At 45.5% G+C, this 23,752-nt stretch overlaps 1 protein-coding gene across 2 annotated transcripts in view; it reads left to right on the top strand.

Annotated features, from left to right (window-relative positions):
- The window catches only part of KCNJ6 (potassium inwardly rectifying channel subfamily J member 6), a 310,982-nt gene that overhangs the window by 107,116 nt on the left and 180,114 nt on the right, over nucleotides 1–23,752 (top strand). Inside the window, exon 2 of one of the 2 annotated variants that reach the window (XM_056559634.1) lies at nucleotides 1,054–1,174. The exons of the other annotated variant lie outside the window; for it this stretch is intronic. The gene's annotated coding sequence lies outside the window, so the exon portion shown is untranslated. The remainder of the gene's footprint in view (nucleotides 1–1,053; nucleotides 1,175–23,752) is intronic. 2 annotated transcript variants of the gene reach the window in all.

Raw genomic sequence — 23,752 nt, 5'->3', positions numbered from 1 at the left:
AGCATCATTTTTGTCCCAGCTGAAGCATAGGCAGGGAAAAAGTCCAGGTAGTGAGGGTAGGACTACAGTCCTCTGTGCTCACTCCTGTCCTATCAGACTGCAGTATGAAAACAGAGAGGAGGGGGTTACAGAGCAGCCTGCAGTGATTGGATGTAAAAAAAAGACCCAGCACAGCAGACTCAGGGAGGAAGTGAAAGCATGATGAGTGAGGGCGGACTCAGTGCTTGCCTCGGACACGCCCCTTTTGATCACAAAATATTTTAGCAGTGGGAGTGGCAGGGCAAATGTGATGTCACTTTTCCTTTAAACAAAGGGAATCTGCTTTCACTTCTCTGTGTCTCCATGGCAACAGACTACAAGCAAACCTTGTGTAGTCACAGAAATACTCCCTCTGATCTTTCCTTTACTTCTTTTGCATATGTATCTGAAATATTTGTAAGAAATAGGGGGCAGATTGTAGGGAGCAATATCTGACTACACAGAGTTTGTTTTGTAGTCTGTTACTATGGAGACTCAGATTTGAATAAGAGCTGTAGTAACAAAGCAGAAATTTTAGTTTTTTTTACTTTTTTTTAGACTTTTTGTAAAGTTTTTTTTTTTTTTTTTCCATAAGAATAAGCATTGGGACAATAAATTCTTAAGGGTCAGAGAATCAGTTTTTTTTCATGTCGGCAGAAATTTACAGAGTAGTGCCTGAAGCTTGAACATGTTCCATGCAGCAGAATCTCATTGAGATCAATGGGAGCCTACTGCAAGCGGAACCTGCATGGAAATTCCTTAGTGTGAACAGGCCCTAATGGGTTTTATATGCAGTAAGGGGATAATTCATACCAACTCCGCAGAGTATGGGGCAAGTCCTAAGATGTGTGCAGTTATCTGGTGCAAGTCCTTTGATCCACGAGACGTATTCTTCAAGGAGCTCCATAGAATTGTGATTGATCTTTGTGAATTTCCGGCCTATTGACAGAGCAGTGGGAGGAGAGGACTGTAATAAGTAGGACACTGTGTTGGTTACAGCACAATAAGACATCGCTTCACATTTTTTTTCTGCAGAAAACCAGATTAGATTATGAACTCCGGGGCTCGGGAATCGATGCTGACCTTTCAAGATGGAAACAAGCCCTAAACATCTGTCGAAACCATTTATCAAGTGATCCTAGGGATGTGTTACCAGGTGAGATTATGGAATTATCATAAGTGAGAACCTGTCATAACTTGGTATAATGCTCATGCTTCTCCAGGCGGCTGTAGATGGAGCCAGGACTGTTGTGTATAACCTGCAGATGTGCGGGGTCTTCCCTCTGTAATTGTTAAAGGGGTACTTCGTTGGTAGACATCTTATCCCCTATCCAAAGGATAGGGGCAAAGATGTCTGATCGGGGAGAAATGGGGGTCAAGTCCTTGGGGAAAAAAGTGAGCCCAAGATTTCAACTCAAGGGCTGGTCCTGCCAATGGGAACGGTATTCCTGCTGGGGAAAAAGTGCAGGAACTCAGTTCCCAAGTGTTCCTGCAGGACTTGAGCCCTGGTGTCTTGCCTCTGGAACCCCTCGTGATCTCCATGCAGACACCCGGCGTTCTGAAAATTCTGTTCAGAATGGTGAGTCAGAGCGGCCGTGGTCGTGACATCACGCCCCCTCCATTCATGTCTATGGGAGGGGGCGTGACGGCTGTCACGCCCCCTCCTATAGACATGAATGGAGGGGGTATGGCATGGTGTCATTAGGGGTGTGGTGTGACGTCGCAACCAAGGCCGCATGTCTGCACAGAGATCACAGGGGTTCCCAGCAGCCGGACCCTGCGATCAGACATCTTATCCCCTATCCTTCGGATAGGGGATAAGATGTCTAGTACCCCTTTAATTTTCCCTGAGTGAGTAGGTCATTCCTGTGGTTCCTGTGATGTTGCTCCCTCTCCCCTCTCACAGCATAAGCCTCGCACACAGACTGAAGCATAAAGATTGCAGCTGCATCCCCCTCCTCCCATCTCCCTCTCCTTTGTGTCTTTAGTTATTGTGTTACTGCCGATAAACTTTTTAGTGGAATGGAGGGAATAGTAGAGGAACTACTGCTAGAAGATAAGGAAGATTCCATTGTCCTCTACTTTGGTGATTTATTGTTCTTATTCTGGACAATGCTGTGTTTTGTTTTGTTTTTTGTATTTACAACATACACTTAGATCTATAGAAATATTGAGAAGCAGAAGGGATATTAATTTCCATACAAATTTTGAATTGTGTTGTGTCTTATACTCCAGTTACAACTAAAGCAGCATTAGAAATCTTAAGATATGTCTGTTCCAAAATATCCTGAGTAAAATAGCACAATTTGTGTGTCAGGCAATGTTAGTAATGCAATACAAACATAAATAGATAAATAGATAGATAGACTGACAATAGATAGATATGAGATAGATAGATATGAGATAGATAGATAGATATGAGATAGATATATAGATATGAGATAGATAGATAGATAGATAGATAGATAGGAGATAGATCGATAGATAGATAGATAGGAGATAGATAGATAGATAGATAGGAGATAGATCGATAGATAGATAAATTAAGTATTTCTCACAGAAAAAGATTGCATTAACACATTTTGCTATACACATGTTTATCCCCTTTGTGTGTATTGGAACTAAACCTAAAAAGGGAGAAAAAAGCAAATTGGACATAATGTCACCAAACTCCAAAAATGGTCTGGACAAAATTATTGGCACCTCAACTTAATATTTGGTGGTACACCCTTTGGAAAAAATAACTGAAATCAGTCACTTCCTATAACCATCAATAAGCTTCTTACACCTCTCAGGCGGAATGTTGGACCACTCTTAATTTACAAACTGCTCCAGGTCTCTCTTATTGGAAGGCGCCTTTTCCCAACAGCAATTTTAAGATCTCTCCACAGGTGATCAATGGGATTTAGATCTGAACTCATTGCTGCCACTTCAGAACTCTCCAGCACTTTGTTGCCATCCATTTCTGGGGGCTTTTTGACGTATGTTTGGGGTCATTGTCCTGCTGGAAGACCCAAGATCTCGGACGCAAACCCAGCTTTCTGAAACTGGGCTTTACAGTGTGAAATCCATTGGTAATCCTCAGATTTCATGATGCCTTGTACACATTCAAGGCCCCCAGTGCCAGAGGCAGCAAAACAACCCAAAACATCATTGACCTCCCCCATATTTCACTGTAGGTACTGTGTTCTTTTCTTTGTAGGCCTCATTCCGCTTTTGGTAAACAGTAGAATGATGTGCTTTACCAAAAAGCTCTATCTTGGTCTCATCCGTCCACAAGACGTTTTCCCAGAAGGATTTTGGTTACTCAAGTTCATTTTGGCAAAATTAAGTCTTGTTTTTTTTATGTCTCTGTGTCAGCAGTGAGGTCCTCCTGGGTCTCCTGCCATAGCGTTTCAGTTCATTTAAATGTTGATGGATAGTTCGCACTGACACTGATGCTCCATGAGCCTGCAGGACAACTTGAATGTCTTTGGAACTTGTTTGGGGCTGCTTATCTACCATCCAGACTATCCTGCATTGACACATTTCATCAATTTTTCTCTTCCGTCCATGCCCAGGGAGATTAGCTACAGTGCCATGGGTTGCAAACTTCTTGATAATGTTGCGCACTGTGCACAAAGGCAAATCTAGATCTCTGGAGATGGACTTGTAACCTTGAGATTGTTGATATTTTTCCACAATTTTGGTTCCCAAGTCCTCAGACAGTTCTCTTCTCCTCTTTCTGTTGTCCATGCTTAGTGTGGCCCACACAGACACACAATGCAAAGACTAAGTGAACTTCTCTTCATTTTTATCTGCTTTCAGGTGTGATTTTTATATTGCCCACACCTGTTACTTGCCCCTAGTGAGTTTAATGGAGCATCACATGCTTGAAACAATCTTATTTATCCACAATTTTGAAAGGGTGCCAATAATCTTGTCCAGACCATTTTTGGAATTTGTTGTGACATTATGTCCAATTTGCTTTTTTTCCTCCCTTTTTTGGTTTAGTTCCAATATACACAAAGGGAATAAATGTGTGTATAGCAAAACATGTGTTACTGCAATCATTTTCTAGAAAAATTTCAGGGGTGCCAGCATTTACGGCCATGACTGTAGAAAGATAGATGGATAGATAGATAGATACTAACAGAGAAAAGGATGAGCGCAGCACTCCAGAGTATCAAAAATGAAAAGTGACTTTTATTCCCTAAACAGGCAAGTGCAACATTTCGGTGTTCTCACAACACCATTGAGAATGGTGTTGTGAGGACACCGAAATGTCGCACTTGCCTGTTTATGGAATAAAAGTCTCTTTTCATTTCTGATACTCTGGAGTGCTGCGCTCATCCTTTTCTCTGTTAGTATCCATTTGGACTCAAAACAGGGGTCCCAGCGACTTGCCTGCACCCAATCTATTTACATTTTTGTGGAGGTGCTTCTCTATTCCCGCTTTTTGTTTAGATATGAGATGGATAGATAGATAAATAAATAGATATATTCTAGATAGATAGACCCCTAACAAAGATCTGGTGGGACCGATTGCCTTCACAAGTCACATAAGTAGTAAATGGGGTCCAGCTGTCTGTAATTTAATCTCATTAGAAATACACCTGTTCTGTGAAGTCCTCAGAGTTAGTTAGAGAGCATTACTGAACAAACAGTAGCCTAAAAATCAAGAAGCTCACCAAACAGGTCAGGGATATAGGGGGAGATTTATCAAAACCTGTGGAGAGTCAAAGTTGCTGAGTTGCCCATAGCAACCGATCAGGTTCCTTCTCACATTCTTAACAAGGCCTCTGCAAAATGAAAGAAGCGATCTGATTGGTTGCTATGGGCAACTGGGCAACTTTGCCTCTTCACAGATTTTGATAAATCTCCCCCATAGTTGTGGAGAAGTACAAAGCAGGGTTAGGTTATAGAAAAATATCCAAAACTATAAAGATCTCATGGAACAACATAAAATCCATCATCAGAAAATCGAAAGGGTATGGCAAAACCGCAAACCGTAAAAGTCTATTTAAGTCCAGTTTTGAATTTGAGTTTGTAACCGTAGCAAAGGGGCAAAAGGCCCAAGAGGGTGAATATTTATGCAAGGCACTGTAGATAGATATACATAGAGATAGTAAGATAACTGGAGAGATAGATAATTTAGAATTGAATATATATATATATAACAGAATGTGTTGACCTTATACTAATGTTCTGCATCTCGTTCAGTTGAATGGGGTGGAAGCGGAGACCGAGTACATGTCAGCCCTTAGGGCCCTGACACCCCCTCACAATGACACTTGAAAAACCATGGAAAAATAATTTTATAAGAGCAAAATTTCCAGCCCTTAGGCCTTAGTAATGTTGTGTACAACATCATAACATCATCGAAGAGAAAGAAGAGAAACCTTTGCAGCCGCTTTCCTTGGTTTAGAATAGAGCCGCTGTATGCAACAATCTCATTTTCTTTTATTTCTAAGTTTTAATACAAAAATTCAGAGTAGTTGTTGATAGCAGCGAATGAGAATCCAACTCTCATTAAGCAGGGACATAGCTAAGAGGTAGTGGGGGGCGTAGCTATTAGTGATGAGCAGCAGGGGCCATATTCGAATTCGCAATATTTCGCGAATATATTGATTATTATTTGTCCTATGTTTGCAAAATTCGCATATTCACTATGTTCATTAACTTTTTTTTCCATGTGAAAATTTGCAAGGGAAATTTGCATGTGAAAAAAAAAAATTTTACAAACAGACCCACGTGATAAACCCATGTGACAGACCCCTATTCGCATGGAACATTTGCATAAAAATGTGCATAAAAATGTGCATGTGAAAAAAAACAAAAAAACACGAATATTCGTCATTACGAATATATAGCACTTTATTCTAGATATTCGCGATAAAAATTTGCATTATGAATATTCATGCTCAACACTAGTAGCTATTGGAGATCCAGAGGTAGCAGGGGCATTGCTAGTGGAGGTCAAGGGTAGCAGGGGTGTAGCTAATGGAGGTCCAGGGTAGCAGGGGCGTAGCTAGTGGAGGTCCAGAGGTAGCAGGGGCGTTGCTAGTGGAGGTCCAGGGTAGCAGGGGTGTAGCTAGTGGAGGTCCAGAGGTAGCAGGGGTGTAGCTAGTGGAGGTCCAGAGGTAGCAGGGGTGTAGCTAGTGGAGATCCAGGGTAGCAGGGGTGTAGCTAGAGGATGTCTAGAGGTAGCAGGGGCATAGCTAGAGGAGGTCCAGAATTAACAGGGACGGAGCTAGAGGATGTCCAGAGGTAGTAGGGGCATAGCTAGTGGAGGTCCGGAGGTAGCAGGGGTGTAGCTAGTGGAGGTCCAGAGGTATCAGGGGTGTAGCTACTGGAGGTCCAGGGTAGCAGGGGTGTAGCTAGTGGAGGTCCGGAGGTAGCAGGGGTGTAGCTAGTGGAGATCCAGAGGTAGCAGGGGTGCAGCTAGTGGAGGTCCGGAGGTAGCAGGGGTGTAGCTAGTGGAGGTCCGGAGGTAGCAGGGGTGTAGCTAGTGGAGGTCCAGAGGTAGCAGGGGTGTAGCTAGTGGAGGTCCAGGGTAGCAGGGGTTTAGCTAGTGGAGGTCCGGAGGTAGCAGGGGTGTAGCTAGTGGAGGTCCGGAGGTAGCAGGGGTGTAGCTAGTGGAGGTCCGGAGGTAGCAGGGGTGTAGCTAGTGGAGGTCCGGAGGTAGCAGGGGTGTAGCTAGTGGAGGTCCGGAGGTAGCAGGGGTGTAGCTAGTGGAGGTCCAGGGTAACAGAGGTGTAGCTAGTGGAGGTCCAGAGGTAGCAAGGGCGTAACTAGAGAAGGTCCAGAGGTAACAGGGGCATAGCTAGTGGAAGTCCAGGGTAGCAGGGGCATAGCTAGTGGAGGTCCAGAGGTAACAGGGACATAGCTAGAGAAGGTCCAGAGGTAGCAGGGGCATAGCTAGTGGAGGTCCAGAATTAGCAGTGGTGGAGCTAGAGGATGTCCAGAGGTAGAAGGGGCATAGCTAGTGGAGGTCAAGAGGTAGCAGGGGTGTAGCTAGTGGAGGTCCAGGGGAGCAGGGGTGTAGCTAGAGGAGGTCCAGAGTAGCAGGGGCATAGCTAGAGGAGGTCCAGAACTAGCAGGAGCATAGCTAGAGGAGGTCTAGAGGTAGCAGGGGCATAGCTAGAGGATGTCCAGAGGTTGCAAGGGTGAAGCTAGTGGAGGTCCAGGGTAGCAAGGGTGTAGCTAGAGGAGGTCTAGAGGTAGAAGGGGCGTAGCTAGTGGAGATCCAGAGGTAGCAGGGGTGTAGTTAGTGGAGGTCCAGGGTAACAGGGGCATAGCTAGAGGAGGTCCAGAACTAGCAGGAGCATAGCTAGAGGATGTCCAGAGGTAGCAGGGGTGTAGCTAGTGGAGGTCCAGGGTAGCAGGGGCATAGCTAGAGGAGGTCTAGAGATAGCAGGGGCGTAGCTAGAGGATGTCTAGAAGTAGCAGGGGCATAGCTAGAGGAGATCTAGAGGTAGCAGGGGCGTAGCTAGAGGAGGTCTAGAAGTAGCAGGGGCATAGCTAGAGGATGTCCAGAGGTAGCAGGGGTGTAGCTAGAGGATGTCCAGAGGTAGCAGGGGTGTAGCTAGTGGAGGTCCAGGGTAGCAAGGGTGTAGCTAGAGGAGGTCTAGAGGTAGCAGGGGCGTAGCTAGAGGAGGTCTAGAGGTAGCAGGGGCGTAGCTAGAGGATGTCTAGAGGTAACAGGGGCATAGCTAGAGGAGGTCTAGAAGTAGCAGGGGCATAGCTAGAGGAGGTCTAGAGGTAGCAGGGGCATAGCTAGAGGAGGTCTAGAGGTAGCAGGGGCATAGCTAGAGGAGGTCTAGAGGTAGCAGGGGCGTAGCTAGAGGAGGTCTAGAAGTAGCAGGGGCATAGCTAGAGGAGATCTAGAGGTAGCAGGGGCGTAGCTAGAGGAGGTCTAGAAGTAGCAGGGGCATAGCTAGAGGATGTCCAGAGGTAGCAGGGGCATAGCTAGAGGAGGTCCAGAGGTAGCAGGGGTGTAGCTAGTGGAGGTCCAGGGTAGCAAGGGTGTAGCTAGAGGAGGTCTAGAGGTAGCAGGGGCGTAGCTAGAGGATGTCTAGAGGTAGCAGGGGCGTAGCTAGAGGATGTCTAGAGGTAACAGGGGCGTAGCTAGAGGAGGTCTAGAAGTAGCAGGGGCATAGCTAGAGGAGGTCTAGAGGTAGCAGGGGCATAGCTAGAGGAGGTCTAGAGGTAGCAGGGGCATAGCTAGAGGAGGTCTAGAGGTAGCAGGGGCGTAGCTAGAGGAGGTCTAGAAGTAGCAGGGGCATAGCTAGAGGAGGTCTAGAGGTAGCAGGGGCGTAGCTAGAGGAGGTCTAGAGGTAGCAGGGGCATAGCTAGAGGAGGTCTAGAAGTAGCAGGGGCATAGCTAGAGGAGGTCTAGAGGTAGCAGGGGCATAGCTAGAGGAGGTCTAGAGGTAGCAGGGGCATAGCTAGAGGAGGTCTAGAGGTAGCAGGGGCATAGCTAGAGGAGGTCTAGAGGTAGCAGGGGCATAGCTAGAGGAGGTCTAGAGGTAGCAGGGGTGTAGCTAGAGGAGGTCTAGAGGTAGCAGGGGAATAGCTAGAGGAGGTCTAGAGGTAGCAGGGGCATAGCTAGAGGAGGTCTAGAAGTAGCAGGGGCATAGCTAGAGGAGGTCTAGAGGTAGCAGGGGTGTAGCTAGAGGAGGTCTAGAGGTAGCAGGGGCATAGCTAGAGGAGGTCTAGAGGTAGCAGGGGCATAGCTAGAGGAGGTCTAGAGGTAGCAGGGGCATAGCTAGAGGAGGTCTAGAGGTAGCAGGGGCATAGCTAGAGGAGGTCTAGAGGTAGCAGGGGTGTAGCTAGAGGAGGTCTAGAGGTAGCAGGGGCATAGCTAGAGGAGGTCTAGAGGTAGCAGGGGCATAGCTAGAGGAGGTCTAGAAGTAGCAGGGGCATAGCTAGAGGAGGTCTAGAGGTAACAGGGGCATAGCTAGAGGATGTCCAGAGGTGGCAGGGGGTAGCTAGAAGAGGTCCAAAAGAAGCTGGGGAGTAACTTGAGGAGGTCCAGAGGTAGAAGGACCTGATGCTGAAGGAACCCAAAGACACCTGTAGGTACATATTGGGTAACATGAACTTCAATTTATGTCATAAAAATATTGATTGGCAACCCCCTACCTGGGTGGATACATGTGCCAGCTCTGTTTGCTGTCAGCCGTTTGCTTTCCCTGTAAGTGAATAATGTTTTGCAAACTTTTGAAATTGTTCCATAAATCTCACAAGTCTTGAAACGATCCTCCATAAGGACTGAACATACCATGGAGCTGGAGAGACGACCGACTATTGTGGTTATTGTGGTGATTATTTATGTATTCGCCTATCAATATGTGCGCTGCTTTGTCTTCTTGCCTCTGAAAAAAACTCCACCAGGTTTTGTTTACGTCTACAAATTTCTGAGTCACTGGTGTCTGTAAACCAACAAATCCATAATTGAATCCAAGGTTACCAGCTTCTGGGCCAAACTCTGTATTTCTATCCGGTGTTATGCAGAAAAATCGGATGAGACATGAAAAGCAGGAGACTGGGGATGTGTGGTTCCCCGTATACCCAGCTATGAAAACAAAACGGGGCGCGAGAGAATCGGAGGACACAGATGACCGACTCCATGGCTGAGCTCCATGGAAATGATAAATAGCTTCTACCTGGTGAGAAGAATACGACCATTTACAGCCAACACTCAGGCATGGAGCAACGCAACCTCATACCTGATCTACCTGAACCGCCACTCCTCATTTATAATCATACAGGGGCTCAATGAAGCAAAATATGGCACAAAAAGGAATGCTCCAAAAATGACACCTGAAAGATCAGTTACTGCTTTTTTAGGGTTTGTCTGGTTTAAAGGGGTACTCCACTGCTAGAGATCTTATCACCTATCCAAATGATAGGGGATAAGATGTCAGATTGTGGGGGTCCCGCTGCTGGAGCCCTCCGCGATCTCCTGCAGCACCCAGTGTGGTGTTTCCTGCCGGGTTTCTGCGGTAGTGGTCGTGACCAGAAATGAACAAATTTTTGGGAAAATTCGATTCGGACGATTCGCTGAATTTTCAGAAAAAATTTGGTTCGGTCTGAATTTATTCGCGGCGAATCGCTATTAAAAACATCTATTTCTGGGCTACAGAGATCCTCAATAGGGGTGTAGAACATGTTGCCTTGTCGTAACACACATAATACTGTTATTCATTAGGACATGCAGATTGTTTGGGAAATGTCCTTCATGCCATGAGAATGTAGTGACAAGCGTTACCTTCCATTAAAGGGGTGCTCCGGTGAAAACCTTTTTTCTTTTAAATCAACTAGTGGCAGAAAGTTAAACATATTTGTAAATTACTTCTATTAAAAAATCTTAATCCTTCCAGTACTTATTAGCTGCTGAATGCTACAGAGGAAATTCCTTTCTTTTGGAACACTGATGACATCACGAACACAGTGCTCTCTGCTGACATCTCTGTCCATTTTAGCAACCATGCATAGCAGATGTATGCTAAGGGCAGCATGGTGGCTCAGTGGTTAGCACTGCTGCCTTGCAGTGCTGGGGACTTGGGTTCAAATCCCACTAAGGACAACAATAAATAAAGCATTATTATTATTATTATTATTATAATAACGTCAGCAGAGAGAACTGTGCTCGTGATGTCAGCAGAGAGCTCTGTGTTCCAAAAAGAAAAGAATTTCCTCTGTAGTATTCAGCAGCTAATAAGTACAGGAAGGATTAAGATTTTTTAATAGAAGTAATTTACAAATATGTTTAACTTTCTGCCACCAGTTGATTTAAAAGAAAAAAAGGTTTTCACCAGAGTACCCCTTTAAGTACTTCTTATCTGGCTTTTATGTATCGAAAGTATTTATTTAAATTCTATTAAATTTTATTTAAAATTTTACAAGTCACTCTTCATTATTGTAAAACTTAAATGTCTTTAACCCCTTACGGACTCAGTCCATTTTGGCCTTAAGAACTTAGCAAATTTTATTTTTACATTATCTTTCTTCCTCGCCTTCTAAAAATCATAACTCTTTTATATTTTCATCCACAGACGAGTATGAGGGCTTGTTTTTTGTGCGACCAGTTGTCCTTTTTAGTGACATCACATATTTTACCATAAAATGTATGGCACAACCAAAAATAAATACTATTTGTGTGGGGAAATTGAAATGGAAACCGCAATTTTGCAAATTTTGGAGGAGACCATATAGTGGCTGAATGATACAGCGTGAATGTGGCAGTGGCAGCATGAGGAGACCATATAGTGGCTGAAAGACACAGCGTGGAGGTGGCAGCAGCCTGAGAAGACCATATAGTGGCTGAATGACACAGCCTGGAGCTGGCATCAGCATGAGGATAACATATGGTGGCTGAATGAGACAGCCTGGAGCTGGCATCAGCATGAGGAGAACATATGGTGGCAAAATGAAATAGCCTGGAGGTGGCGTCAGCATGAGGAGAACATATGGTGGTATAATGAGACAGCCTGGAGGTGGCATCAGCATGAGGAGAACATATGGTGGCAGAATGAGACAGCCTGGAGGTGGCATCAGCATGAGGACATATGGTGGCAGAATGAGACAGCCTGGAGGTGGCATCAGCATCAGGAGAACATATGGTGACAGAATGAGACAGCCGTGAGCTGGCATCAGCATGTGGAGAACATATGGTGGCAGAATGAGACAGCCTGGAGCTGGCATCAGCATGAGGAGAACATATGGTGGCAGAATGAGACAGGCTGTAGGTGCCATCTGCAGTATCAGGAGCCCTGAAAGTGACCCAGTGATAGAGTGGGGCGGTGAGGCAGGTAGGCAGGAGAAAATGGTCTCTTTTGTAAAAGTGTTAGTGTGCACAAGTATGTATTAAGGATATGCATTATGTAAAATGTAACTTTTAATAATATTCCTTGGATAAAATATATGTACCCAAATTTTTTTTTTATTTAACTAAAGGAAAGGTGTGCAAAAAACACCATTTGCCACCTACACCACCAAGTATTGATGTGATGCAAAGACCTCTAAAAAGGTGGAAGGGAACAACGTATTGTCCATTGTAGCAGGTGGGGGTAAAAACTTCCTCTGTAAGGCCCTACTCTCGCGCTATTAATTCCCTTCTTGGCAAGTGTTACTCACCCTAAAAAGGGCGACCCCACACAGGAACCTCTCCGTATTTCAAACTAAAAACCCTGGGAAATGGCAGTGTTTTTAGGTGGAAATAGGGAGAGGTTCCTGTGTGGGGCCGCCCTTTTTAGGGTGAGTAACACTTGCCAAAACGGGAATTAATAGTGTGAGAGTAGGGAAGTTTTTACCCCAACCTGTTGCAATGGACCATACGTTGTTCCCTTCCACCTTTTAGAGGTCTTTGCATCACATCAGTACATGGCGGTGTAGGTGGCACATGGTGTTTTTTGCACACCTTTACTTTTCTTAGACATACTTTTCTTAGATATAAAAAAAAAATTGGGGTCCATATATTTTACCCTAAAAAAAGTTAAGTTTTAGCTAATGCATATCCTCAATACTTACTTGTGGTCTGATGTGGAGGAATGACTAACTGGGGAGCAGCACCCTAAATCTGTTTGGCACTATCCATATTTGTGAAGTGTTGGTGTGGCACCATGGTCAATCTACTCTGATGCATCAGGCATTGGTGGGTGGAAATCCTGATTAATCCATGCCTGATTCATCTTCACAAAGGTCAGTCTCTCCAAATTTTTTGTGGACAGACGAGTTCTCCTTGGGGTGACTATGGCCCCCACCGCACTAAACACCCGCTCTGATGGCACACTACTGGCCGGGCAGGACAGCTTTCCCAGGGCAAACTCTGCTAGTTGCGGCCACAAATCAAGTTTAACTACCCAGAAGTCCAGCTGATCTTCAAGGTTTGTTGGCACGGTCATGTCAAGGTATGCCAACACCTGCTAGTTCAGGTCCTGCTCCTGGTCTACCTGCTGCTGATGAGTTGCTTCACTATGCAGGTGAAGAAAGCTACTCATCAGCGACTGTAGACTCAGGATACTGCTGATGGAGCTGGTACTGCTCCTTCCACCCCACCCCTCCCCAGCAGGCATTGCAGTGGAAGGTGAGCGCAGAGGCCCCCCCTAGTCAGACCTGTGAGAGGATGGACGATGGCGCTGATAGGCATCAGCCAACTGACTACTTAGGATGTCTCTGTAGTAGGTCAGTTTGACCTTCCTCTCAGTGGGTGTCAAAAAGGCCCCCATTTTGTGGCGGTAGCAAGGGTCCAATAAGGTGGAGAGCCAGAAGTTATCCCGCTGCCCAATGGTGACAATTCGGCCGTCACTACGCAAGCAAGTGAGCATGCATCGTGCCATTTGTGCATGTGACTCCCTTTTTGGAACACAGTGCTCTCTGCTGGCATCACGAGCACAGTGCTCTCTGCTGACATCTCTGACCATTTTAAGAACTGTCCAGAGCAGCATATGTTTGCTATGGGGATTTTCTCCTACTCTGGACAGTTCTTAAAATGGACAGAGATGTCAGCAGAGAGCACTGTGCTCGTGATGTCAGCAGAGAGCACTGTGTTCCAAAAAGAAAACAATTTCCTCTGTAGTATTCAGCAGCTAATAAGTACTGGGAGGAATAAGATTTTTTAATAGATGTAATTTACAGATCTGTTTTAACTTTCTGGCATCAGTTGATTAAAGAAAAAAAACGTTTTCCACCGGAGTACCCCTTTAAATGTCCCGATTTTGCTTTTTGACAAATATGCTTGCTACGATGCGTACAAAAGTGTCAGAAAAGTATTTGTGCTGCCCCTGTATTACCATTATATCAGTGTTTCCCAACCTTGCTGCCTCCAGCTATTGCAAAACTACAACTCCCAGCATGCCCGGACAGCCAAAGGCTGTCCGGGCATGCTGGGACTTATAGTTTTGCTACAGCTGGAGGCAGCATGGTTGGGAAAAACTGCACTATATAGATATGAGCACAAGGAGCACATTCATACCGTGCACCGAGGACATCGGAGGACACAGAACATCTCAGGCGGCGTTTTTTATTCTACCGTAGACATCAATAGAGCAGTAAATCAGACCATATGTCGGTATCCTGGAGTGGATGTAATACACTACAAGAAGAAACTAACAAGAGATAAATCTGTGCAGCTGTCTCTCCTCCGCTGAGGCTCCCTGCTCTCATCGACTGCATCCTTTATATAAGAAGACTTATATGTGGTGGTCCAGTACGGGAGGTGTTACCCCATGCTCCTGCTGTCCTGTCAGGCTGCCTCCTTCAGTGTCCCCAAGGCCCCCTGCACTTGTTTCCCGAATGTAAATATGTTTTGCCATGTAAAGTGTTATAAAATGTAATGTTGCTTTAAGAGTTATACCATGTGATATGTCATGTGATTGTTACCCAGGAGGTACCAGTGACCATGTGATCCCAAGAGTAACCTATGGGCTCCCTGCTAGTCTCCCCCATATAAGCCCTGGGTGGAGCTTCTCACTCATACAGAAGATGCATTGTCTTAAAAAAAACACTGCTATTATATATAATCTTACATCTACACACTAATATGTCTAGTGGAGGATCCGAGGGGGCGGGTGACAGAATCCCTGTGTAATGCCCCGCCCCCTCAGATCCTCCACTAGACATATTAGTGTGTAGATGTAAGATTATATATAATAGCGGTGTTTTTTAAGACAATGCATCTTCTGTATGAGAGAGAAGCTCCACCCAGGGCTTATATGGGGGAGACTAGCAGGGAGCCCATAGGTCACTCTTGGGATCACATGGTCACTGGAACCTCCTGGGTAACAATCACATGACATATCACATAGTCTAACTCTTAAAGCAACATTACATTTTATAACACTTTACATGGCAAAACATATTTACATTGGGGAAACAAGTTCAGGGGGCCTTGGGGACACTGAAGGAGGCAGCCTGACTCGGACCATGCAATTGACCTAACACAGTATATCAGTTATGCCTGAAGTATTTCTATCATTCAATGAAGCACCATCCACAAAAAACACGGGTTACAGGACCAGATAGCGCCGCTTCCCACTAATGGGATCGTTCAGCGTGGCAGCTGGAGCAAGTGAATGTGGTCACACTGGATCCCATTCCCATCGATTTCTTACAACTGTTGTGTCACGGTTATGGCCGCTTGTTGGTTGCAACGTCACTCCATTTGTTTCATTAGATGGTCATACAGCACGATCCCTTCAAATGCAGCACGACGTTCTTCGGCCACATAACCTTCCTGCTTTACACTGCAGCTTGGCTTGGTTACATTAGTTGTATAACCCCTTTTTATGATGATTCTGCTGAAAAAATTCTGCTGAGAAAATCCGTAGTGTGAACAGGCCCTTAGCCTTAAAGGGGTATTCCAACCCTAGACATCTTATTCCCTATCCAAAGGATCGCGATTTCATCTGCGGCACCCCAGACATCTGGTGCACGGAACTAACTTTGCTCCATGCCAGATGACTGGTGATGCGGGGGTGGAGGCTCGTGCAGTCAAGGCCAGGCCCCCTCAATGCAAGTCTATGGGAGGGGGCGTGACGGCCCCCCCAGCGGCGGGACCCCCGCGATTAGACATCATATTCCCTATCCTTTGGAAAGGGGATAAGATGTCTAGGGGCAGAGTACCCCTTTAAGCTGAGATGCTGATGACTTTTTCCATTGTGGATTTCACAACAAATTCTTGCAGATTTTGGCGTTTGGCTGTGAAAGCTGAAATCCATTGTGAAAATCCCCAACAGAATTGTCCCATTGCAGCTTAGGTTGGGTTCACACCACGTTTTTGGATCCGTTTCACTGTTTCAGTCTGTTTCATTTTGCTGTATGCAAATATGTGGTCAACCACGCTATTGTTTATGCCCCAAAAAATCCAATACAGTCTGTTTTTTTCTATATTGTAAGTCAACGGGAAACGGACTATACTGCATGGCTTAGAGCAGCATCTGTTAAGGAGTAAATCCAGTACCCGCTCGGACAGAGAGATATATGTTTCAATTTTCACACTGCCACTCGAGCCGTCTAAGGGCTGGTTCACATCACGTTTTCTCGCATATGGGAGTGCATACGGCAGGGGAGAGCTAAAGCCTCGCGCTCCCCTATGCTTTCGTATGCGCTCTCGTATGTAATTAATTTCAATGAGCCGGCCGGAGTGAAACGTTCGGTCTGCTCATTTTTGCGCCATATGCGCTCTTTCTCCTAAAACCGTGGTCAACCACGGTTTTAGGTCCAGTTGTAAAAGCGCATACGGAGCAAAAATTACATTTCGGGAATCTTTCAATTACAAACACTGGGCTGTGTTGTGCCATAGCACATCATTGATCAATGTAATCGGTGCTCGATTAGTACAGGCTGCTAAGGCTGCCTGTATACTTGGAGCACCAATCCAACGGCACAGAGGCAGGTAGGGACCCTCCATTAGTTTTCTGTGCTTATCGGACCCAGTGATTTTATGAGCACACTTCAACAGCAGGAGTGTGCACAGGGCGTACATGTACGCCTTTTTGTCCTTAAAGGGGTATTCCGGCCAATTACATCTTATCGCCTATGCAAAGAATAGGGGATAAGATGTCTGATCGTGGGGGGGGCCCTCGGCTGGGACCCCTGCGATCTCCGTGCAGCACCTGCATTCTTTGCGGGGCTGCTGCTCCTGTCTCGGAAACCTCTGTGTTTCTGGAACTGGAGACGTGACGTCACACCACGCCCCCTCCATTCATGTCTATGGGAGGGGTGTAGCGTGATGTCATGAGGGGGCGTGGCTTGACATCAAGACTCCAGTCCTGGAAACACAGAGTTTTCCGAGACTGGAGCAGCAGCCCCACATAGAATGCAGGTGCTGTGCAGAGATCGTGGGGGGTCCCAGCAGTGAGCCCCCCTCGATCAGACATCTTATCCCGTATCCTTATAAGTGTTATCGGTGCTCCATTAGTACAGGCTGCTGAGGCTGTCTATATACTTGGAGCCCCGATTCGACGGCACAGAGGCAGGTAGGAACCCTCCGTCAGTCCTCTGTGATGATCAGACCTGGTGATTTCCTTAGCATGCTTCAACAGCGCGAGTGTGCCCAGGATGAACATGTTAAACAAGTATTATTAAACAATAATACATCTGCAGAGAATGCTGTCTTTCCTCTACGGGCAGCAGCCGCTGCAGCCATTAAAATCCCATCTATCTTAGTGAGTCAATCACTTCTCCTGCAGGAACCATTAGGCTCCGTTACACCGTTGATAGCCCTTTTTAATGGATTTTGGCCATATTGCTCCCTATTAGATTTCCTATAAAAAAGGAGAGAAGACTGAACTTAACACAGCAGAAGTAATTGTATCCTGCCCGGAATCAGGAATCCGTTTCCAGCTTGTGAATTTTTATAGGGCAGAAGGTGTAGGAGAAACTGTATCCAGGTTTAGATGTGTGGTGGCCCAGTACGGGAGGTGTTACCCTGTACCCTTGCTTCCCTGTCAGGCAGCCTCCCCGCAGTGTCCCCTGGGCCCCCTTGCATCTGTCTCCCCATGTTAATATGTTTCTAATGTATTATACCATGTAATGTGTTTAGAAAGTGTTGTCACTTTAAGACTGTTTGCCATGTGACTTGTCATGTGATTGTTACCCAGGAGGTACCAGTGACCAGGTGATCCCAGGGGTGACCTATGGGCTCCCTGCTAGTCTCCCCATATAAGCCCTGGGGGGAGCTTCTCTCTCTTTTTCCTTACAAGTTTTTTGCTGAGGTCAAGTCGAGTCCTAGAGTGTCCAGAGTCATACGAGGCCTCAAGTCCAGTCTGCAGCCACAAGCCGCTACCAGTAACCACAGTCTCAGTATTGTTTTCAGTCAAGTCAGTCACAGTCATCATTTGTCAAGTCAACGTGGCCTGCATTAAATTGACCCCATCTACTACAAGTCCCTGCAAGTCCTTAAGGTCTCTGAGTCACTGGTCACCTCCTTGGGCCCTGGCTGAACTGTATAGACTTTACCATCTGTCTACCCTCAGTAAAGCTACCGTTATCCGTAACTTGGCATCGGAGTCTTTATTGCCCCCGTACCTAGCCCAGGATCCAGCGGTATACCTTTGGGTGGTATCGAGGATAAACCACACCCTGGCGTCACGAATATAAGGGGTTAATGTCATCTGCCCGTAGGGTAACAACATCTGCCCTCATCACACCCCATTACCACAGATGTATTTGCTGCATGAATTCAGGAGTCAATGTGCAAATCCCCGAGTGTGAGAGGCTACGGTGACACTTGCTGGATGATCTAAGGTCTCGGGAAGCCGTCTTGTCAGCCTTGTCAAGACGTATTAGAATTCTTTGTTCTTCTAGCTCTCAGGCGTCTCCCTGCAAGACAATAATCCCTCTTTAAAAAGCCAGGGCGAATCTAAAAAGAATGCGCGCAGCCTTCGCTCCGCGCAGACAATGAATGAGGCCGTATTTGCTGCTAAAATATGGATGGAATTGGAAGAACAAAGTCCATCGTCCCAAAGGGTTCTCTCCTATGTACAACCAGTACTTTTACATCCTAGTTTAACATTCGGTAGGAGGCACAGAGGAGTCCTTTGATGTTTCAAGATTAGAAACCTTTAAAGCAGTGTTTCCCAACCAGTATACCTACAGCTGTTGCAAAACTACAACTACCAGCAGGCCCGGACAGCCAAAGGCTGTCCGGGCATACTGGTAGTTGTAGTTTTGCAGCAGTACGACTATGACTACATAAGGTGCATCACTCTCCAACTGGGAAGGGGGCGCTTTTGGAACAGTGCGACTACGACTACATGAGGTGCATCACTCTCCAACTGGGAAAGGGATGATTTTGGAACAGTGCGACTACGACTACATAAGGTGCCTCACTCTCCAACTGGGAAGGGGGCGCTTTTGGAACAGTGCGACTACGACTACATAAGGTGCATCACTCTCCAACTGTGTAGGGAGCCCTTTTGGTACAGTGCGACTACGACCACATAAGATGCATCACTCTCCATCTGGGAAGGGAAGACTTTTGCAACAGTGCGACTACGACCACATAAGATGCATCACTCTCCATCTGGGAAGGGAAGACTTTTGCAACAGTGCGACTACGACTACATAAGGTGCATCACTCTCCAGCTGGGAGGTGAACACTTTTGCAACAGTGCGACTACGACTACATAAGGTGCCTCACTCTCCAACTGGGAAGGGGGCGCTTTTGGAACAGTGCGACTACGACTACATAAGGTGCATCACTCTCCAACTGGGTAGGGAGCCCTTTTGGTACAGTGCGACTACGACCACATAAGATGCATCACTCTCCATCTGGGAAGGGAAGACTTCTGCAACAGTGCGACTACGACCACATAAGATGCATCACTCTCCATCTGGGAAGGGAAGACTTTTGCAACAGTGCGACTACGACTACATAAGGTGCATCACTCTCCAGCTGGGAGGTGAACACTTTTGCAACAGTGCGACTACGACTACATAAGGTGCATCACTCTCCAGCTGGAAAGTGGACACTTTTGGAACAGTGCAACTACGACTACAGAAGGTGCATCACTCTCCAGCTGGGTAGTGGATGCTTTTGCAACATTACGACTACATAAGGTGCATCACTCTCCAGCTGGGAAGTGGACACTTTTGGAACAATGCGACTATGACTACATAAGGTGCATCACTCTCAATAGGAAGGGGGTGCTGGAGAAAAAAAACATGGCCGTACATCCACAAAATTTACAAAAATGAATATAATTTTTTTTGTAGGGATGTCCAGATATTGATACTGGTTTTGCACTTGCAAATATCCTCGATACCGTCAGACCATTAAAAAAAAAACCTCTCACCTTTCCTACGCTCCTGCACCGAGGCCTGTTCATCATTCAGGTACTTTCAGGTGCAGGACCTGAAAAGACGTCTTCGCGTGGGGCGCAGAAATGGTTCCTGCTCCACTAACATAGCAGAGGGGCCTCAGCGTGGTGGGAATGGAGGGAATTTATTGGGGGAAATTACTTAATGGGCACATCTACATAATAGTAGGTTCCTACCTGACTTCCTAACTACTGAAAGCTTCTACGTAAGAGGGAGGTTTCCCTACCTACCTACTGAAGGCTTCAACCTAATAGTGCGATTCCCTACTTATCTATCTATTTGGGGCTTCTACCTTTAAGGAGAGTATTCCCTACCCACTGGGGGCTTCCTAATAATAGGGGGATGTCCTATCTAATGGGGGCTTCTAGCTTATAGGGCTAATGTCCTACCTATTGGGGGCTTCTACCTAATAGGGAGGATGCCCTTCCTACTGTGGGCTTTTACCTAATAGTGGGGATGCCCTACCTATTGGGGGCTTCTACCGAATAGGGAGGATGTCCTTCCTACTGTGGGCTTTTACCTAATAATGGGAATGCCCTACCTACTGGGGGCTACTACCGAATAGGGAGGATATCCTACCTACTGAGAGCTTCTATTTAATACGGGGGGGGGGGTGGGGGGGGCTGTCCTACCTTCTGGGGGCTTCTACCTAATAGGGGTGATATACTACCTACTGGGGGCCTCTACCTAATAGGGGGGTTCCCTACTTAACTACTGGGGGCATATCCTAATTATGAGTGTAAGTGAGGGCCTTATGTTTGATTTTTTACTAAGGCTTCACAAATTCTAGAGCCACCACTGCTGTCACATGACATTTAGAAAAAGTGATTCGAAAAGTGAATTTGTATCGGTACTTGTACTCTGTCTTCAAAAATGGTATGCTTACATGCAGGGGCATTGCTAGGTCTCCAAAACACCTGGGGCTAGAGCCCATAGGTCCGGCCACACCCCTAACCATGCCCTCGGTCACACCCCTAATCACACCCTCATCCACGCCCCATCACACCCAGCCTCTTCCTCTAATATACTCGACAGTCTCACTAACAGTCACAAATAAACCAGTCATTTTTAAGGGGAATGATGAATACAGTTGCCATTACTTCCCCAGGTTGTGAGAGGTATTATAATTTGGCTCCATTCACTACTATGCAACTGAGCTGAAATACCACACACAACCTGAGGACAGGTGTGGTGCTGTTTTTTAAAGAAATCTGCGGTTTCCTGGATAACCCCTTTAATGCCTTGTCAAGGCCTGCATACACACACTGCGTGTTACTGACCAAAACCTGTATACTGAGACCAATATTGCCAATAATACCGGTACAAAAAAAAACTAAATGGGGTCAGCACCTCCTAACAAAATGAAATACGTTCACAGGTGCACACTAATGGTGGTCTGTGTTACTGGCGAAGAAGAAATATTACTACCACACCATGACTACCATTGCAACTGACTAATGCCAGACTTACACCATCATACTGTTCCTGAATAAAAATCCACAATACAAAGACCAATATTCCCCCATACAGTGACCATATAGTGGTAGATACCAGCTGTACACGAGCGATCTGCAGACCGTGGAGGTGATTACTGTTACATCTAGGGACTCACAGGTGACGTCTTCTCTTGTTCACTTCTCCTTTTCTTCTTTATCTGGTTCAGACCGCCATGAAGACCTCTCCCATTCAAGACTTGTCTCTACAGAATCTGCCAAGCAAACATTTTAGGTTCCTTTCTATAGCACCGACATCTATACAAACTCCCCATGTATATTGCCCCACATTCTGTGACATCATTTTGTATATTATCCCGGAACTGTATTTATTTTCTTTGTACTATGACATCACTATGTATATTATCTCTGTACTGTGACATCACTGTGTGTATTATCCCTGTACTGTGACATCACTGTGTGTATTATCCCTGTACTGTGACATCACTGTGTATATTATCCCTGTTCTGTGACATCACTGTATGTATTATCCCTGTACTGTGACACCACTGTGTGTATTATCCCTGTACTGTGACATCACTGTTTATTATCCCTGTACTGTGACATCACTGTGTGTATTATCCCTGTACTGTGACATCACTGTGTGTATTATCCCTGTACTGTGACATCCCTGTGTGTATTATCCCTGTACTGTGACACCACTATGTATTATCCCTGTACTGTGACATCACTGTGTGTATTATCACTGTACTGTGACATCACTGTGTGTATTATCCCTGTACTGTGACATCCCTGTGTGTATTATCCCTGTACTATGCCATCACTGTGTGTATTATCCCTGTACTGTGACATCACTATGTGTATTATCCCTGTACTGTGACATCACTGTGTGTATTATCCCTGTACTGTGACATCACTGTGTGTATTATCCCTGTACTGTGACATCACTCTGTGTATTATCCCTGTACTGTGACATCACTGTAATATACACAGTGATGTCACAGTCCAGGATAATACACAGTGATGTCACAGTACAGGGATAATACACACGGTGGAGTCACAGTACAGGGTTAATACATACAGTGATGTCACAGTACAGGGATAATACACACAGTGATGTCACAGTACAGGGATAATACACACAGTGATGGCACAGTACATGCATAATATACACAATAATGTCACAATACAGGGATAATATACACAGTGATGTCACAGTACAGGGATAATACACACAGTGATGTCGCAGTACAGGGATAATACACACAGTGATGGCACAGTACAGGGATAATACACAGTGATGTAACAGTACAGAGATAATACACACAGTGATGTCACAGTACAGGGATAATATACACAGTGATGTCACAGTACAGGGATAATACACACAGTGATGTCACAGTACATGCATAATATACACAATGATGTCACAAAACAGGGATAATACACACAGTGATGTCACAGTACTGGGATAATACACACAATTATATCACAGTACAGGGATAATGCACACAGTGATGTCACAGTATAGAGATAATACACAATGATGTCACAGTACAGGGATAATACACAATGATGTCACAGTACAGGAATAATACACAGTGATGTCATAGTACAGGGATAACATACACAGTGATGTCACAGTACAGAGATAATACACAGTGATGTCACAGTACAGGGATAATACACACAGTGATGTCACAGTACAGGGATAATATACACAGTGATGTCACAGTACAGGGATAATACACACAGTGATGTCACAGAACAAGGATAATATACACTGATGTCACAGTACAGCCATAATACACACAATGATATCACAGTACAGGGATAATACACACAGTGATGCCACAGTACAGTGATAATACATACAGTGATGTCACAGTACAGGGATAATACACACAATGATATCACAGTGCAGGGATAATATTGACAGTGATGTCACAGTACAGGGATAATACACACAGGGATGTCACAGTACAGGGATAATATACAGTGATGTCACAGTATATGCATAATATACACAGTGATGTCACAGTACAGAGATAATACACACAGTGATGTCACAGTACAGGGATAATACACAGTGATGTCACAGTACAGGGATAATACACAGTGATATCATACTACAGGGATAATATACACAGTGATGTTACAGTACAGGGATAATACACAGTGATGTCACACTACAGGGATAATACACACAGTGATGTCACAGTACAGGGATAATACACACAGTGATGTCACAGTACAGGAACAATACACACAGTGATGTCACGGTACAGGAATAATACACACAGTGATGTCACAGTACAGTGTGTACTACAATAATAATGGCACTGTGCACATGGGGGGTAGTAGTAGGGCATAAAGCTTCGGACAGCACCAGGGCATGGTCAGTATTTACTTTATTTTTCTCATTACAGCTGGTGGCCAGCAACACTGTAACAACCTGCACCCAAAGAGAT

Source organism: Hyla sarda, chromosome 2 (genome assembly GCF_029499605.1).
Source record: "Hyla sarda isolate aHylSar1 chromosome 2, aHylSar1.hap1, whole genome shotgun sequence".
Classification (NCBI taxonomy): domain Eukaryota; kingdom Metazoa; phylum Chordata; class Amphibia; order Anura; family Hylidae; genus Hyla; species Hyla sarda.
The sequence above is the reverse complement of the archived record's forward strand: the minus strand, read 5'-3'. Positions and strand labels throughout refer to the sequence as shown.